This window comes from Trichomycterus rosablanca, chromosome 10, assembly GCF_030014385.1.
Source record: "Trichomycterus rosablanca isolate fTriRos1 chromosome 10, fTriRos1.hap1, whole genome shotgun sequence".
NCBI lineage: Eukaryota > Metazoa > Chordata > Actinopteri > Siluriformes > Trichomycteridae > Trichomycterus > Trichomycterus rosablanca.
The window spans coordinates 3,752,540-3,770,052 of record NC_085997.1 but is presented as its reverse complement, the minus strand read 5'-3'; the positions used below and the strand labels follow the sequence as shown (position 1 = coordinate 3,770,052).

Here is a 17,513-nt window from a genome sequence, read left to right as displayed (position 1 = left end):
GTTTTCACAAAATATTTGCATATAAAACAAAAAAAAACATGTAATTTTACTTAGCAAAAGCCCAATTTTAAATGAACTGTTGCAGGTATTGCAAAAAATATCTGTTAAATTGTCTTTTTTTATTATCTAAATACATTAATAAACTGTCAAAATAAAAGCATTTTCTTTCTCTAAAACATAAGTTAATTGTACTTTTAAATTGTTATTCTTCATTTAAAAAAATATACAAAATACAAAAATTTTAAGTTAGTTAAGATTTGTCTGCATAATACTTACTGTGAAATTTTGCAGCTGTTACATGTTATATAGAACTTCAGAACATATATAGAACTTTATAAATGCAGTATATAAATAGCTTTTGTTAATTTCAGCTTCAAAATAGATCAAAATCCACCACAGTTTAGCTATTTTTGACCCAAATAATTTTCACACAAATAAACAGTGAGTGTAGAAACAAGGAGGTTTTAATGTTATGGCTGATCAGTGTAAGAATCAGATGTCTAACACAATACAGCATACAATAAGTGCAATCAGAATTCATTTCAATGGAAAATGTTTAACAAAGCAGCACACAGTTAAGTGAAATGTCTGCAAAACAAAAGTCAGTGCCAACATTAAAGTTTTCAGAAAGTGCAACCACAGTGGAATTCGATAAACAGTACGTCACAAGTGTAATACTCAGTATGGACTACATCTCACTGAATAGCTTTATGAGACAGTTTGTTAGCATCTAGTTCCAGAAACAGTTTTTGGAGTACATCAAAAGTGTCTGTATGTAGGAGGGTAACAAGTTCTAAATCATAAGGTTATAAATATATAAGGCATAAATCAGCCCGAACTGCAAAGGCAAGGAACACACTGCCCAAGTCTTCTAGAACCACACCACCGTCTAATACCACTCCAGTATTGGCAAGGGGGTCCATGGCTTCAGCTCCCTCAACTCTAGTCACATAGATCCCAAGAACAGTCTCCTCAATCCCGCGTTCAGTTGCAGCCATATCACCATCCTACAATGGAACAGGGGGGAAAATCACTTTCTTAAACTTAACAGTACACAAATTTTCATTTAGGACTTAACATATCTGACATCTCACTTCAACTTATATTTTAACTCAGACGTACATTGGCCCGAAAAGATGGGGTGGTTGCTGTAACAATTCAGAGGAAACTTGTGCTTACCTTCACCCTCCTAACACTGATGGTATTGCGTGATTGGAGGAATCCTAAATTGTAGATGAAATTGGATACTATTAAAATGATATATAAATAAAAATTACTAAAGAAAACTAAAGGAAATCAAAATCAGCAAGACAAATATTTATAAAGAAATTACCAGCTTAAATAAGAAAATAGACATAAAACACATAAAACTAAAAAGTAAGTAAAAGAACCAAACAGAATAAATAATAAGAATTTCCACATTTTTTCTTCTTCACTTAATCTAAACTTAACTCAGTGTTCAGTCAAAAGTAGCTCAATATTCTTCAATTTAGCATAAAATGTAGAAAAAAAATGACCAGTAAAAGGTCAGTCCAACTGCAAATACACATTTCCAACCATGTAAACAGAAGATACAAGACATCAGTTGTTTTGTTGTAAATAACTAAAATATTATTTCTATAGTAAAGACTTTAACATTACAAATTCATTGATTATCCAACACTGTTCACATGTGTGTGCTTTCGAGGATAACAGTCACAAAACTCAGGTTTCTAATGATACTAACGTTACAGAATCACTTTGTTTTTAAGTCTGTGCAGAACGTGAGCGCCAAACATAAAGCATGAAGTTCCCCTCAGGCTCGAGCTGCCTGCTCACAGCTTAGCTAGGTTGTGTGTCCATGTTTTTTAATGCACTGGCACCGCAAATATTACACATCTTTTTATTTTCTACCTTCTTCTAATATATTTCTGCATGAAGTAATTTAAGCCATTTTTACCTTTCGGGAAAGAATCTTACTGCCACAAGTTGAGAATACTGGCTGTTGAACTTGACTAGCTTAGCACTAGCTAGCACCACGGCAATGCAACGTTATCACACACAGCGCAACCGGACTTAATATACAGTCAGCCAACGGCAATCTATTAAAATCTGTCTCAAGACTTCAATATGATTCACAGAAACTCTGAAAAGATGTTAATAAATAAATCACTATAAGCAGGTCCGCCGTTAGCGTTAGCATTAGCACGCGCGAATTAGCGTTAGCATTTTTAAACAAATAAAGCATGTACAGCAATAAAACTTGAATATTATTCAACTAAAGAGCTATATTAAACAATATAATAAGATAAACATCATGACTAGCATGCAATTAGACATGGAAAAAGATTTTGTAAAGCTTCACATTAACCTGAGATGCCATTGAAATACAATGTGCCTTCACGATGTATTGCGTAATCCCCGGTGCGTCATATCCGGTTTCACCTGATAAACTCATTGCATTAAGTAGTTCCAGGGAAATAAAGCAACTAAGTTAAGTTAACTAATAAACACAATGCAGTCATGTTTAAATCTATAATGTAATTGATTTGTGTCACACCAGCATATATTCTTTATGCAAAACCAACAGGCACTCAAAAGTGTGTAACTGGGAGGTTAGAGCATCATTTTATATCTGTGGTGCTCTGGTTGGAATGTGCACCCAACATGTTGCACAGATGAACTGTAATACCTCTTTCTGTTTATTGGGGAATGTGGGGATGGGTAAATTATGCTTGATTTAAATATTATAAATGTGAGAATAAATCACAGTTAATAACATTTTAAATTTGACTATAGTTTTACACAGTTTGTATAAATGCACTTATTTAACAATTAAATCTTTAAATTAATACAAATGCATAAATAAAGTAAAAGTTAAAATCTGTTTAAATTGTATTGTTGCCTGTCTAATAAGGTAGGCAATACCTTTGTTTTTCCAATTTATGTATATAAAGTAGTGGTTAAGAAATGCAAAATTACAAAATATTTCTTTTGCTCACATATTTTTTTTTGCAATTGTACTTTTTTAAATGCATTATTAACAGTATTTTTATTTATTTGACAGTGATATATCGGTATAACAAAAGTTTTTTTTTTTGAAAATTACAGAAGATTCTGCTATTTTTGTCAATGAAGATAACTTTATTTTTACAGTTAGTTTTGTTAAAAGTGTCATCTAAAAACTGTTAAAAAACAGATTTTTTATGTATTTCATTTATACAGATTTTTTATGGTAAATCACATGACACTTTTCAATATACAGTTTATTCTTGTAATTTTACAAAAAAATTCTGTCTTTTATAAATACAGGGAAAAACTGTAAATTTTTTTTTATTTTTTACAGTGCAGGTTGGCAGTAGGCAGCAGGGCAGCTCGGTAGGTTTTCAGACAGACCCACAGACACAGGAACAGGTCTTGTACAAACTGTTGATGTAACATTTGAGGCATTTATTTTTTTTACACCTAAACTCAGGTACTAGAAGTGTCCACATACTTTCAGCCATTTAGTTTACATGATAAAACATATAGCTATGTATTCTACTAATATAATATTCATATTTTATTATTATTATTATTAGTTTTATAATTTATAACTGTCCAGTTGTTAAACCTGCAGCACGGATGGCTAAACAGCCTCAATATAAGTGGTCAAATTTGTCTGAATATGGGTGTGAATAAAAATTGCGACAGCAGAATATCTCATTTCTATACTTCTTAGATTTTGTTGACGTATTACTACCTGCTTTTTTACCTCCCCCTAGTGTACAGAAATCCAAAACCCCATCCCACACATGCACTTTTCAACAATGGGCATCAGTCAGTCAGTCAAACAGCTAAATTCCTCTCCTATCCCATGCTAGCCCACACAGCGGTCTGGACAGTGGCACGCAGCATTTATTATCCGTCACGTGGCCGGACGACATGCCTTTCGGGCTAAAAGAGGCGCAGTATGCTACGGCCTCGCAGGAGGGACCGTGTACCTTCTTCTTAATTCTATATACACATAGCCGAGCTCACATTCCCAGCTGTTCGGTCTCTGGCCTTGTTTGCACTAAAATAATGCCGTAAAGGTCACGGCGGTCAGAATGCGACCGAAAACGAACAGGTTTCCACCTGACCAATCAAATACTGACATTGCGTGTGCTTTGTGTTTGACGTTTGGTCTCTGTAATGTCTTGTAGGATGCATAGAGGTTCTAGATGCATGTAGTTAATTATGTATTCATGGTAAGGGCATGGGTTTGGGTTTAAACCCCCCCCTTTCCAAATCTCTCACACACACACACACACACACACATATACAAACATACCAAGCCCCGGTGGTGACATCTTGTATAAATAAAAATAACATGTGGCCACGACTAAGTAAGGCACAGGAACGAGATCCTAATGCATGGCTACGACTTAGTATGGTAAGGCGTGGCCTCACAGCAAGAAGGTCCTGGGTTCGATTCTGTGTGGAGTTTGCATGTTCTCCCAGTGTCTGCGTGGTTTTCCTCCGGGAGTTCTGGTTTCCTCCCACAGTCCAAAGACGTGCAAGTGAGGTGAATTGATGATACTAAATTGTCCGTGACCGTGTTTGACGTTAAATACTTGAACTAATGAATCATGGGTAACCAGTAACTACCTGTCCTGTCATGAATGTAACCAAAGTGTGTAAAACATGATGTTAAAATCCTAATAAATAAATAAATATATACATTATTTTTATTAATACATGATGTGACCAGCAGGGCTCCATACAAACAAACACACACACTTAAAAAAATGGGATTCGAACCTATGCCTTAAGGGAACCCACTCCTTACTACGGTAGCGTTATAGATCTAGTACAGGCTTAAAAAATTTTACTTTGGATCCTACTCTATTTCCTCGGCTGCTCCCGTTAGGAGTCTTCAGATTCTCCAATTAGCCCGGAGGAAACCCACGCAGACACAGGGAGAACATGCAAACTCCACACAGAAAGGACCCGGACCGCCCCTCCTGGGGATCGAACCCAGGATCTTCTTGCTGTGAGGCGACGGTGCTACCCACTTAGCCACCGTGCCGCCCAAACTTTGGGTCATCCTACACGCTCCCGAAAAGAGGCCTGTCTAAATTCTTAGACGCCTCAAAATGCTGCATACTGAGGCGCCTTATTCTGAGGCAGGGCAGTTGTAGCCTAGCGGTTAAGGTACTGGACTAGTAATCAGAAAGTCGCTGGTTTGAGCCTCACTACTGCCAGGTTACTGCTGTTGGGCCCTTGAGCAAGGCCCTTTAACCCTCAGTTGCTCAGACTGTATAATGTCACAGTACTGTAAGTCGCTTTGGATAAAAGCGTCTGCTAAATGCTGAAAATATAAATATAAATACAGTATATTCTGAGTGATAATCTGACTGAATAGAAGACAATCCCAGCATTCAGTGCGGCACAACTTTTCTCACAAAAGATAGAAGTCATTCTTAATAGTTAGAAGTGTCATTTATTTGCAGTTTTGGGTTTGTCAGTGACAATTTAACCTTCTTCGATATACGGAGGAAGACTGTGTTAGCTTAGTAAGCTAAAACTGCGATGACATAATCACCTTCTAAGTAGTGCGTCTAAATAATCTGCCTATTTAGGCAGCTGCCCAGGTAGGCAGTACGCAAACGGACCCATTATTCACCAAAGCTAACTTGACTACTCGACGACATTTGGGATTGCTGAAAAAACCCTGAACACTTTCTGCTATAAATCCTTACTTGTGGTCACTGACCGTCCCGATTGTCCTCTCAGAACAAGAAAAAATGGCCGACAGTGTGATAGTTCTTCATCCTGACTGCCGCTTACTGTCTTCAGAAAGAACAGAACCATTCTCTGGAGGGAAATATCAATTATAGACGCCTGACGGACACCGGTTCGGACGCTCGCTCCGGATTCTACAGTACAGCCGGGCAGGGTAACATTTCAGGACGGGAGATTGAGGAGGGACGGGACAAAGCGAGAGATGAAATGTCAGCTCGCAACACAAAGTCTCTGATTCTTCTGAATATTTCCAATCCTTTGGTCTTGTAGGCTTGGGTTCAGCTAGAGCTGGAATGTGAAGGAGGGGCGAGACGCTCCCATGCTGCACAAGTGACTTTTCATGGACAATCGGTCTCAGTGTTCGGCGGCGGCGTTATTAGCTGCTTCACGAGGGAAAATGGACTTCTGCCTTCAGGGAAAATCACACAGTCCATTTTAGTCCATGTGTTTATATCAAAAGCAGAGGGTTTTAATTCAGTTTTATAGAGAATGATCAAATTAAATCTGTTTTTATGGTGAATTTGTTACTTATTTTTAATAATATTTATCCTGATTGGGGTCAGTCATGGACACAGTGTTTGTGGTGGAAGGTACTTGCACTGTTTGACAGGTAAACTTTTCAGTAAAGATTTTCCTTCTTTCATCTTTAGAAGCTAAGTATTTTTTTTATATAAAACTTAGAATGTAAAATATATATATATATATTATTTCCGTGTTTTACCAGGGCGGCACGGTGGCTAAGTGGGTAGCACTGTCGCCTCACAGCAAGAAGGTCCTGCGTTCGATCCCCAGGTGGGCCGGTCCGGGTCCTTTCTGTGCAGAGTTTGCATGTGTCTCCCCGTGTCCGTGTGGGTTTCCTCCGGGTGCTCCGGTTTCCTCCCACAGTCCAAAGACATGCCGCAAGGCTAATCGGAGACACTGAATTGTCCCATAGTTACCCGGCCGCTGGGATGCACAGACCAGTGCATTGTAGTGCCGGTCCCGAGCCCGGATAAATAGGGAGGGTTGTTATTGACATGTCTTACTGTCCCTACTTTTTTGGAATTGTGTTTACACAATTGTGCACCAACTTTTTCACTTTCTAGGGTTTCAGAGACATTCAATCCTAATAAACACTTCCTTTCCTAAATAAAACGGAATGTAAAGCCTCACAGTTGGTTCTGGTGGTTCTGATTGACAGGAAATCCTGTATGTGTGGCAGGAAGTCCATCCATCTCTGCTCAAACCCAAACCAAGGGATTAGAGGCGACGCCCAAAGGAAAAACTTTGAGTATTGGGTTTGAGTATTGCTGATGTACTGTAAACAGTTCTCATGTTCTGGTCAGACCAAGGGTGTGAGATAATATGAACCATATGACCAAAAATATGTGGACACATCTTTGAAGTATTGGGTTGATCATAGGTCTCGAGTCACCAAGTCAGCGGATCAGACACAGCAGCGCTGCTGGAGTTTTTAAACACCTCACTGTCACTGCTGGACTGAGAATAATCCACCAACCAAAAACATCCAGCCAACAGCGCACTGTGGGCAGCGTCCTGTGACCACTGTTGAATGTCTAGAAGATGACCGACTCAAACAGCAGCAATAGATGAGCGATCATCTCTGACTTTACATCTACAAGGTGGACCAACCAGGTAGGAGTGTCTAATAGAGTGGACAGTGAGTGGACACGGTATTTAAAAACTCCAGCAGCGGTGCTGTGTCTGATCCACTCGTACCAGCACAACACACACTAACACACCACCACCATGTCAGTGTCAGTGCAGTGCTGAGAATGATCCACCACCCAAATAATACCTGCTCTGTGGAGGTCCTGTGGGGGTCCTGACCATTGAAGAACAGCATGAAAGCAGTCAGTAATTGTAGAACTACAAAGTGCTTCTATATGGTAAGTGGAGCTGATAAAATGGACAGTGAGTGTAGAAACAAGGAGGTGGTTTTAATGTTATGGCTGATCGGTGTATATGATTTATAATGCACCCTATTTGCCTGACGACGCCTTACACACTTCTGTTGCTCGCCTGGTCTGTTTAAAAACACACCCGGGTTGCTAACACACCTACATCAGAGAATACCATCCGGCACTGGGCACCATCATTATACAGTACGCTGATCTGACGTGTGTGTGTGTGTGTGTGTGTGTGATCAGCAGTCAGTTGCCAGGCCCGACTGCCGTTGCCCCGTGCCCCCACTCGGCTGTGCCTCGGCAGGAATGTGATGACTGGCACATTAAACAGAACCATGTATTCATCCTCGGCGGGACTGGGCTCGGGCTCGCTGTCTACTGTCACACACACACACACGCCTGCTGGAAGTGTCCTTTATACAGTGTGTGTACGGTGTGTATTCAGGTCTGACAGTCCTGTGTTTAGCCAAAAGTATGTGGACAATTCTTCTAATTGTTAAGTTATTAGGTGGCTTGGGTGGTGCAGCAGTAAATTACACTAGCCCACTACTGCAAGCATCCAGGGTTCGAATCCCTGTGGTGCTAGTTGTGCTATTGGCCGGTCAAACTGCTAAATAAAGACGTGATGAAGGGAAGGTCGAGACCCTGTGATGGATTGACCCCGCCTTCCTAATTATTAAGTTATTAAGTGGCTATGTGTTTAAAATCCATTATTTAAAATACAAGAGATGCTTTCAGCTTTGTAAAACAGTTTGGGAAGGGCCTTTCCTGTTTTGGCATAACTGTTTCCCCACGCACTAAGCAGGATCCGGGTTAATACGTTCGGTGTGAAGGAACCCCAGTGGAGTTGACCAAGTTAGTGTGGGATGAACTGTCCCAGTCTTGTGTCATGCTTAACAGTCCGTGGTCGCTGTTGTCTTTTTTTTTACTCTTTGTAAGACAGATGTGGACTGCAGGCAGGCCAGTCAAGCACACGCACTCTGTCGGCAGCATGTGACTCTCTAAAATATACTCCGATATACTCCTGGGTATCAACAAAACCAGATATAGAGAGATTCAGTTTGGAATCATCTGACCACAGAACACATATCCACATATCTTTCAGTCCGTCTGAGCGGTGGTGGTTGATCGTAATAGACCGCCGTGCTACTTAGCGTTTGCTTACTTCAACTGTAAACAAAGCAAATTACAAATCACCACGGTGGGTCTGGTTTAGGGCTGGCTCGATACCACTTTTTTACATTTCCGATACCAATACCGATCTTGCAAATTGAGTATACTGCTGATACCTATACGTCATTTCTCCTTTATCATTTATGAAGCGATTTTTATTGTGTTTAAACAGTGTTTTTAGATGTGGCAGTAGTAGATGATTTTTATCGTGTTTAAACAATGTGTTTAGATGTGGCAGTAGTAGTTGATTTTTTTAAATGCTAAAAGTTGAATTAGATCAGTGTGTTTTAATTTCTGAATGGCTGTTGTGGATGAGTTGTAGATCAGTGGCACATGTTAATGATGCTATTAAGATGCACCTTGTTACGGCAGTTGCAGAGTGAGCTGGCAATAAACGGCGCTCTGATGGAACGTATCTTCGTGTGTTATTTGCTTTACACACAAACAATGACTTTATTTACATTGTGTTATTTACATTGTGTTATTTACATTAAGCAACAGTATCGGATCGGATTACACGTTTCTTTCCTTCCGATATCCGATCCAGTTATTTGGGCCAATATCAGACCGATACCGATACTACTTTCCTCTGAATTACTGGACACAGTGCAGTAACACACCCCAAAGAGGACGCCAACGTATTTAGACGTTCGACGACCGATAGCACCACTAACCCTGGATTTAAACCCTGGACCACTGCGCCACCCAAATGACCATAAGATTAATTGAAACGTTATTTTCCCCTCTAGTCTTTACATTTCTTACATGCAAACATGACACTAGTAACGCTGACCTTTTGTGTCAAGTTAAAATGTGAACTATATTGAAATCTATTTAGAGATTTATGATTGTTTGGAATGTAACAGGCGTGCGTTCGGATGATGCAGCTGCATAACTGTGACATTCCGTACCAAAAATAAGAGCAGAACTTCTCCACTCCACTCCACTCACTCCTACTACTATATATCTCATACAGGCTGCTCGGACTTAAAGTGTCTCGCTGATTTGAAGATTTTCTGCCTGAAATTAAATTAACAAATCTTATTGCTTTTTAATCAGGCAGGACTTGGCACCTTTACAAATTTTTACATGCAGCATTTAACAGACACTTTTATCCAAAGCGACTAGAAGGCTCCAACCGTAGTGACTAGGCAGAGGTGAGGCTTAAACCAAGGACCTTTTGATTGCTAGTCAGGTACCGTACCGTAACCCCCTACTGCCTTGAAATTTGAACACTTATTTACATGTAAATGTCATTCATTCATTGTCTGTTTTACCACTGCTTTATCCAGTTCAGGGTCCTGTGGGTCCAATTCACTGGGCGAAAGGTAGGAAACACCCCGGACAGGTTGCCAGTCCATCACAGGGCAAACACACACACACATTCACACACACACACTCATACCTAGGGCAATTTTGGCCAATTTATCTCCAGTTAAAGACTGTGAGAGGAAACCCATACAGACACAGGGAGAACATGCAAACTCCACAAAAGTACTCCTCCACTGTGTTTGTCCTTACTTTAGTACAAATAGACAACAGTCTAAGAACACACATGAAGGTAGTGAAGGTCTTTAGTCCCCTTTTGACGACATCAAGAGCCATCATTCCATCACATTGGTGCCTTGATGCCTGTCTTCCTTGAGTCCTTATGGGTGGATCAACATGAGCCAGACGCACACACACACACACAAAAAAAAAAAAACCTGTGCTTGACCCCGGCTTTTGAACAATCCCGGATAAGACAAAAAAGACTTTATTTATCCAAAAAAACAACAAATAACTGTATTAATAATTGATGTAATACAAAATATAAATAAACATATATTGTAAAATTCTGATGTGCATTTTATTCAAAAAATACTTCCCAAGATTCATTGCATGATAGCCTGGGACACATTCAGCGTCCTAGTTTGTCCCAGATTTCCTCATTGGTGTCAAAGTCAGGGCTCTGTGCAGCCCACTGGATTTCCTTTACTTTTCTTCACCTGGCATTATGCACAGGGGTACATTCAAAGCAGAAGGAGGGTGTTGGATCCGTTTAAGAATCCAACACCCCCTCCTCTTTTCCCAGGTACCTGCCACACCCTTAGCCTGGCTGAAACCTGACCTCAGCAATGCTGCCCTCAGTGCCAACAATCCAGGTTCTCAATCTCTTTCCTCCATTCCTCCCTCCCTCCTGGTATCTGCTCGGATGAAACCCATCCTGCTGAGTCCTCGGATGCCTTCAGCTCCTCGCCTAATCGATTTGCACTTGCCGGCCAGTACACCTAATACCCAATTTAGCTGTCTTGTTTGGAATCGGCTCCTCTTGCTAAGTGCATGAATTTAAATACATTTTACATTTTTAAAGCCAGAGGAACAAGCAAAGCAGAGTGTCAAACATGTCAGGTTTTTGGTTATAGGTACTATCACAGAAGCAAACTCTTGGATAGCCCACCAAAACATGACTTCGAGCCGCCCAGTTCATACATCAGTGGCTGTGTCTGAAGGAGGGAGGGTCGGATGTGGTTTCCTTTTATTGTCGCTTTTGCAGAATGTAACAACCTCTCATTTTCACAAACTTTATGAGTATCTGGGGTCAAATCTCAGGTTTTAATAAGATTGAGGGGTTTAAATCTACAGAGTATGACATTGATGGGTCATTTTTGACCCCTAAGACAACACAGATGAGTTAAAGTACCCACTGGTAAGCAGATACTATGCTTTGGAGGGTCAGATCTGTTTTGAGAGCTTCAGTGTATATCTATATAATGTTTCTTTGTTACTTCAAGTGTTGGACCATCATTTTGAGGGGATCTACTGCTTTGTGGTCCTGTTTGAAACTGCTTTGAAGAACCTGTTTACTCTGCTTATGTAGGATACAAATGTAAACAGGGTAATGACGTCTCATTGCAAGAATTTTCCCAAGATCCTTATTTGTCTTGCAGCTTGCAAACATGCTTGATAGTTTCAGCTCATCAGGTCGAGCGCTATCAATCCTCCAGGTTCAGTTTCGGCCCCTCGTACATGCGCGGCATGCGGCGAAGCACTCGAATCAGCTGAAAGACGCGAGGCCGTTACATATATAGGCCGCTATAATGTTTCACTCCCGTGCTAGGCTAAACACGTCGGACTAGAGGACAAATTTCGCATAGCAGACTCTAACTCTAACCATGCCAGATGAGCCTGATGTATTGTATCGTGTCTGATCTGATTGCAAGCATGCAACTCTGGAGAATTAATGAAGGAAATTAAGCCGCACATCCACCGCGCTGGTGTAAATAACTTCTAGCTATCAGCAGAATCTATTGCTATTGGCAGGAAAATCATGCTGTGTTATTTTACCTGCCAGGAAGCCATAACGGTGTAAACGCTACTGGATACTGGCTGAGGAACAAGGCAGCAGAACGGAAGCATTAACAATCTCACTACAATGGAATATGCTAGTACATCAGGATTATTAACAAGCCAAATGTTTCTGCCAAATACTGTGGTAGTGGATCATTTTCAGCCCTGCAGTGACACTGACATGGTGGTGGTGTGTTAGTGTGTGTTGTGCTGGTGTGAGTGGATCAGACACAGCAGCGCTGCTGGAGTTTTTAAATACCGTGTCCACTCACTGTCCACTCTATTAGACACTCCTACCTAGTTGGTCCACCATGTAGATGTAAAATCAGAGATGATCGCTCATCTATTGCTGCTGTTTGAGTTGGTCATCTTCTAGACCTTCATCAGTGGTCACAGGACGCTGCACACGGGGCGCTGTTGGCTGGATAATTTTGGTTGGTAGACTATTCTCAGTCCAGCAGTGACAGTGAGGTGTTTAAAAACATCCACTCATACCAGCACAACACACACTAACACACCACCACCATGTCAGTGTCACTGCAGTGCTGAGAATGATCCACCACCCAAATAATACCTGCTCTGTAGTGGTCCTGTGGGGGTCCTGACCATTGAAGAACAGGGTGAAAGAGGGCTAAAACAGTATGCAGAGAAACAGATGGACTACAGTCAGTAATTGTAAAACTACAAAGTGCTTCTATGTGGTAAGTGGAGCTGATAAAATGGACAGTGAGTGTAGAAACAAGGAGGTGGTTTTAATGTCAACATTACACCATTTTGCCAAAACACAGCCAGGACCCACACGTTCCTTTCATGTTTTCGGTTGCAGGTGCTATCATGATGATTTTCCAGGAGAAGCGAAACAAGAACGTCAGCAAAATCAAGAAAATAAAATTGTGTGATTGACAACAACTTTGAGCTGCCCAGTTCAAGTATCAGTGTTTGTTCCTGAGGGAGGGCTTGTCGGATGGGGTTTTCTCTCATTGTCGCCGCACCAGCAACAGGTTCTGGGACAAGTGGTAGAGAAACACACTTGACATTCTTACTCTTCTGTAGGAATCTACTGCTAGTTGGTGTAAAGAAGCGGTCAACAACTTTACGTGTAGGTTATGGAACTCCCTGGCCAGACTGGAGCTGGTGCAAGATAAAAAGATTTGTGTTAATGTGTGGTAACTAGATATATCATTTCAGCTCACAATAGATCAAAGAAATAAGTACTGAGCTAATGTTGCAAGCGAATAAGTGTAGTAAATAATTCATTAAATTGACAGGCGCTCGGACGGTGCGGCAGTAAATTAGGCTAGCGCAGTACTGCTAGGATTGAGAGTTCGAATCAGATGGCCTGGTGTCTACATACAGACATGATCGGCTGTGTCTGAAGAGGAGGGGTGGCTGAGCCCCCGCAATGGATTGGCATTATTTATGGTGTGTGTTACCACATTGTGTCCAGTGATTCTGGGCTAACCGGACCCACTGTGGCCCTAAGCAGGGTAAAGAGGTGGTAAAACATGAAAATCTGACATACATACTGTATGTATCATTCTATGATATTGACTGCTGGACTGTCCACTTTCTTGGTTGTAATGGCCTTAAATTGGCCGTCAGGGACTCACCCAGAAATTCCTCTAAAATTGAAGACAGCCTTCATTTCTTTAGTGTAAAACAGTGAAGAGAGCAGACCCATCAGCCAAAGCTTTATCATCAGGCTCTTCAGGACCGACACGCTATCTATACCCGCTCCGGTTTCGGCTCCGTGTGAAGAATGAGTCTATGCAGTGGTCGTAACAGGACCTGTGTCTGATTGTGGTGTGTTGAATTCACCGAGTCCTGTCTTCCTGTCGGGATGAATGATTGATAAAGGCGGTGTAACTGGACAGAGGTGACCCACCTGGCTCACTGATTCACAGCTCAGATTTCCTTCCACCAGAGAGACGATTATCTACGTTAGACACCGTAGCCACGGCAACGGACGCTGCTCTGTCATCACGCCGTGCCTCGATAGAACTATCTCGATACAATGATTTGGACTAATACGGTTGCTATTGGATAGAAAATGCAGATTCCAATCGTTAAACAGAATCAGTGCTTCACAAATAGTCAGATCCACTGCATGTAGTGCACTGAGAAGGAACGTTTAGTTGACAAGCCCATTCGCCTATCTAGATCTTCTAGATACTGTACATGTTTGAGCTTTCACTTGATTGTTCTTTGGGGGGTTTTATACTTAATTATTAAGCATTTCTTTTTGTTTTAAGAGAAAAAAATGGACAAATACTTCATAGCAGGATAAAGGAAATGAAAATGGAGTCTTAGTGTCTGGAATTGGACATTTAGTTGAGTGCTAAACTCTGACAGAATGGACCTGATAGATAGACAGACGGATGGATGGATGGATGGATGGATAACTAGATGGGAACATGGGTGGATGGATAGCTGGATGGATAAATAAATAGATGGGTGGATGGACGAACAGATAGATGGGTGGATGGATGGATAGATAGATGGTTGGATGGATGAGTGGATGGATGGATGGTTGGATAGATAGATGGGTGGATGGATAGATAGATGGATGGATGGATGGATGGATGGATGGGTGGATGGATGGTTGGATAGCTAGATGGGTGGATGGATGGATAGATGGATGAGTGGATGGATTGATGGATAGATAGATGGATGATTGGATGGATAGATAGATAGACGGATGGATGGATGGATGGATAGATAGATGAGTGAATTGATGGCTGGCTGGCTGGCTGGCTGGCTGGATGATAGATAGATAGATAGATAGATAGATAGATAGATAGATAGATAGATAGATAGATAGATGGATAGATGGATAGATGGATAGATGGATGAAGGAAATGGAGTAGAACCAACCAAAGGAACAGCATCAGGTTTTTAAAGACCCACACTCAACCATGTTCACTGGTTTAATGTCCTGTCCCAAATGTTTAACATGTGGTCCTCATTTCCCCCCAAGATGGGAGACTTCCCATAATATGTACATTGGTACTTAAGGTGATCCTATAGTAACCCTATATCAGGGCTGCTTCTAATAAACAATCTTGGCTTCTGTTACTGGTGTGTTTTTTTCTCCCTCATCACAGTTAAAATTGTGTCTCAAACCACGTCAAACTAAATGGTATTAAAAACTGTAAAAACAATAATGGTTGTTTTCCAATTCACATCATAGTGAACTATTGGAACACAGCCACAGCTGCTTGTAAGATGGTTTATGATGCATATCTACAAACCCAATTTCCGGGAAGAGTTGGGACAATTTTTACAATGCAATAAGATCCAAACTCTGAGATTTGCGTCTTTCTTAAATCAATAGCATCGCTGCATTTCTAATGGATGCCAAGAACGTCCTTGTAAATGTATTTTAAGGCATCTAGGGAAGGCTTTGCAGGGTGGAGTGATCTTTGTACTCATCTGTAAGCAGCTTTAGCTAGCTGTGTGTATAAAACATGAGGATAAAAAAACACAATTGAACTTAGATGGACCATCTTAAATTGTGAAGGTAAGAAAAACACAAACTGTATCCAAAATTCAGCACTACATGAGGACATTCACTTTTACTATTGCTGGTCCATATTTGGGACATTCACTATATATAGGAAACAGGATATTTATTCATATACTGCCTTTTCCTCTGCACATTCCTGACGGGTGTGCCCCATTGGCACCAGATACTGAACCAATTGACTAACTGTTTTCCAGGTGAAACAGTACGACTTGGATAAATACACTGATCAGCCATAACATTAAAACCACCTCCTTGTTTCGACACTCACTGTCCATTTTATCGGCTCCACTTACCATATAGAAGCACTTTGTAGTTCTACAATTACTGACTGTAGTCCATCTGTTTCTCTGCATACTTTGTTAGCCCCGTTTCATCCTGTTCTTTAATGGTCAGAACCCCCACAGGACCACCACAGAGCAGCTATTATTTAGGTGGTGGATCATTCTCAGCACTGCAGTGACACTGACATGGTGGTGGTGTGTTAGTGTGTGTTGTGCTGGTATCAGACACAGCAGCGCTGCTGGAGTTTTTAAACACCTCACTGTCACTGAGAATAGTCCACCAACCCAAAATATCCAGCCAACAGCGCCCCGTGAGCAGCGTCCTCTGACCACTGATGAATGTCTAGAAGATGACCGACTCAAACAGCAGCAATAGATGAACAATTGTCTCTGACTTTACATCTACAAGGTGGATCAACTAGGTAGGAGTGTCTAATAGAGTGGACAGTGAGTGGACACGGTATTTACAAACTCCAGGAGCGCTGCTGTGTCTGATCCACTCATACCAGCACAACACACACTAACACACCACCACCATATAGACAAGCAACCTTACAGAATCCCGGACAAAAAACCCCTGTTGAGCAAGCTGAGGGCAACAGTGGCAGGGAAAAACTCACTTTTTTTTTTTATTACAACTATTCATTGATTCATCTTTGATAACCACTTTATCTGTGAGCCGGCAGTGAATCAGCAGACTATCCTGGAAACACGGGGCGATGGGCACAACAAACGTAATTACATTACTCATACATACAGTACATATTCTGGATGTTAAAGGAAGGTTTGAGCCATCTTTGAGCCATGTTCAAGCCCTCAGACAGCACTGCATGAAGCACTATTGAGCTACTGTGATGACTATATAAAGAATATTAGCTTGTCGCTTAACACAGTCTACTGCTATACCTATATTTCTATATTTCTCAGGATGTCACAGAGTATGTATGCTTGACTGGCCTGCCTGCAGTCCAAATTTGTCTCCTAACGAAAATGGGAAACCTGTCAGGGTTTGAGGAAATCCCACCTCATCCCTAAGTTTAAAATGGGAACTAACTTCACATTTGTCGATGTCTCCTTTCGATCTGAGCTTCTAACAGGGGTTCAGCAGATCTGGGTTCCTAGTGTGTTGGTACTTTAAACCAAAATGAAGAAATGCTTGCTAGGGAAAATAAAAAAGCAATTCTATGTGCTGCTCTGGATAAAAGCATCTACTAAATGCTGTAATTACTGCAGTATGTTAATGACTAGCTTTACACTAGGGAATGATCTCCAAAACTATGATGTGTGTCAGTGCATCTACTGTCTTTAGTTTTATGGATGGTTAATTCAGCATGACTGAAGTACATCTAGTTTACAAATACCAGTTTTTGATGGGTAATAGCTCAAACATATTTATATAATTACTTTTTGGGACGATGGGGGGGTTGGATTGTGCTCATATCCATATCCAGTGATCTTAACCATATCCAGCTCTCCTCCATCAGCTGATAAGTGCATTTTAAGGACATATAAATTCTTCAGTTTAGATTTCACCCACACTGCCATGTAAGT

General features: G+C 41.0%; 1 long non-coding RNA gene across 1 annotated transcript; it reads right to left on the bottom strand.

Moving 5' to 3' along the window:
- Nucleotides 1-446: 446 nt before the first annotated feature.
- Nucleotides 447-1,250, bottom strand: LOC134321722 (uncharacterized). The gene is made up of 2 exons (XR_010013886.1): nt 1,180-1,250; nt 447-1,007 (listed from the first exon to the last, which is right to left on the bottom strand). It is a non-coding gene; the product is annotated as an uncharacterized LOC134321722 (long non-coding RNA).
- Between the last annotated feature and the right edge of the window lie 16,263 nt (nt 1,251-17,513).